The sequence below is a fragment of the Pteropus vampyrus genome, unplaced genomic scaffold (assembly GCF_000151845.1).
Source record: "Pteropus vampyrus isolate Shadow unplaced genomic scaffold, Pvam_2.0 Scaffold48, whole genome shotgun sequence".
NCBI classification, from domain to species: domain Eukaryota; kingdom Metazoa; phylum Chordata; class Mammalia; order Chiroptera; family Pteropodidae; genus Pteropus; species Pteropus vampyrus.
The window spans coordinates 7,065,003-7,067,623 of NW_011888829.1; the positions used below are offsets into that span (position 1 = coordinate 7,065,003).

The 2,621-nt window shown below is 48.3% G+C and overlaps 1 protein-coding gene across 7 annotated transcripts in view; it reads left to right on the plus strand.

The window, feature by feature from the left end:
- Positions 1-2,621, plus strand: part of LOC105291646 (plexin-A4-like) — a 331,962-nt gene that overhangs the window by 96,212 nt on the left and 233,129 nt on the right. The gene's annotated exons all lie outside the window — the stretch shown is intronic.

The following is a 2,621-nucleotide window of genomic DNA, read 5'->3' on the forward strand; positions in this document are numbered from 1 at the left end:
TGAGCACAGGTCCAGAAGGGAAGCCAGCCAGAGTGGGGTAGGGCTGTGTCATTCTGACCATAAGTTCTCAAGAGTGCATGGGTGTGTGTGTGTGTGTGTGTGTGTGTGTGTGTGTGTGTGTGTCTGCAATGCTTGAGTCACAGAACAACGTCAGATCAGAGATGGGCAGCCCCTGCTTTGCAACTTTCTTAACGTATCTGAGACTTTGTCTGAATATTTACCTGGAAATTTGAATCGACTTTAATTAAAAAGAAGTTCGTGCTGTGGAAGCTGCTCCAGATGGCTGGAGGCGATGCCATGTTGGACTCCAGCTTGCCCAGGAGCGCTTGGATTAGAGCAGAGGCCAAGCATGTTTGCTGCAGTGTTTGGTCCGTTAGCTCTGTTATGTTATGAGTTTCTGCAGCCAGTTTGCATGTAGTAAGACACCCAAGCAGAACGGAAAAGAAATATGGAAGAAATGATACTGGGCAATTTCCATGATGGAAAACGGCCATCGAAGCATTTTTGTTTGGTTATTATTGTCATGTCGTTTTTCCATTTCCCACCCCGGTCTTGCAAGGATAAAGCCTGTTTAGATCTTAACTTGCGGGTTAAATGACGGGGAGGCTGAGGTTGAGGTGCTGCATTCAGGAGGCACCACAGATGTTCCAGGGGTGCCACCCTCCTTCCTCTGATTTCTAAGTCTAAGCAGGGACAAGAGACGGCTGTTCTGTCGTTCGTCCTTCAAACCTAGGAACCCTAAGACTGGCCGTCAGAGCAACTTTGCCTAGTGTCAATCTATCCACTCCTCATGGTCCTCCTCTCACTTCCTTTCAGTCTCTTCTGCTGGATTTTAAACCTTTTTGGTGATATTTACCTGGTAGGTAGACATGCAGGGCAGCTAAGCTGGTCAATGTCCTCTTGGGCATATATATCTTAAATCCTCAGACAATACTAAGCCCTCGCTCACCCATTCTTTTTACATAAATACATCCTCACTGGCACTATTTTTTCACCCTTTCCTACTTCTCACTACACTGTCCTTGGGCCCACCCACTGTCCCTGCATGTCCCTGGAGGGATCTCAAGTGGTCACTCGGAACTATCCCGAGCAGGCATGGGGCGGTGTCCTCATGATGCAGCTTCTGCCACGGCCACTCTCAGAGCAGCTTGATGCCAGTCTCTGGGGTGTAGACTCATTCTCCTCCTGGTGCCCTCTCAAAAACACACTTCGAGATCCCCAGAAAACGCCACCTCTGGAATATTTGTCGTACTCTCCAAATGATCATTGAGCGTGCACATGATTTCAGGAGATGGTTTTAAATGAGCTTTGCCAATTCAAGATTTACTGATATATGTGCGCCACATTTTTTGAATTGTGTGTGTGTGTATATACACATATATATACACACACACTTTTCTATAGAATAATCGTGATGATAAATTAAAATGCAAAGACATTAAAATTGAAGAAAGTACTGCAGAAACACCCCCAAATCATAGAATGCACTCAGTCAGCTGATGCTCAAATGCCAGACACGCTGGAGGAATTTATCCAGTGACACATGCAATTGAAGTAAAATATTGTACTTTACAAGAACATATCATTAAAATGAAAACTAGCAGCATATCAGGAGCCTGGCCATGTAACCAAGACGACAAAGATGGGAAAGGATGAAAGAAATGATGCATCAGAGGAAGAGGGAGGAGGCAGAGGCAGGAAGAGGAAGCGGCCCCCGGCGGCGAACGGCCCCCTGACAGCTGGGCTAGTATCTCATCGGAGGAGAATAGAGTCATCGTCCACACCAGTGGAGGCTCTCAAGCGAGGCAGGACCAGGGAGGTCTCCATTACCTGGAATCATTGCAGCTTCCTCGGCCGTGATGATGAGGAAGGTCGTGGCCGCTGGACTTACTCAGAGTCCACCAGTTGAAGCTCTGGTTGGGGGTCTGCTTATAGTTCCCTAATTGTGACTTCCTGTGAACGTGGCCACCGGCTTGCTTCGTGGTGGTGTCATGGTGTTTTTCTAGCAGCTTTGGCTCCTCACAGGGGCAGTCGCAGTGACCTCTAAGATAGCTCTCTCAAGCCTCCCACATTCACTCCATACCTTCTACCTGACCCCAGGGGACACAGGTATATTAGTTATGGATTGCCGTGTAACCAATTATCCCAAAACAGAGAGGCTCAAGACGACATTTATTGTCTTACAGTCTCTGTGAGTCAAGAATCCAGGCGTGGCTTAGCTGGGTCCTCTGACTCAGGGTTGCTCATGGACCGCAGTCGAGGTGTCAGCTGGGGGTGCAGTGACCTCCGGGCTCAAGGCTGAAGTGGGGGAGGATCCACTTCCTGTATCACACACGTGGCTAGAGGCAGGCCTCAGGACCTCACTGGAGACATAGATCTCTTGCCAAGTGGGCCTCTCCATTACAGCTACTCACAGAACATGGTAGGGGAGAGAGAGAGAGAGACACGCAACAGGCAGGATAAGAAAGGGCCTGCAAGATGAAATCCACAGCCTTTTTGAAATTTAATTTCAGAAGTGACATCCCGTCACTTTTGCTGTATTGTATTCATTAGAAGTCAGTCCCATGGTCCAGCCCACACCTGGGGAGAGGAGCTTCTGCAAGGGCTTAAATACCAGGAGG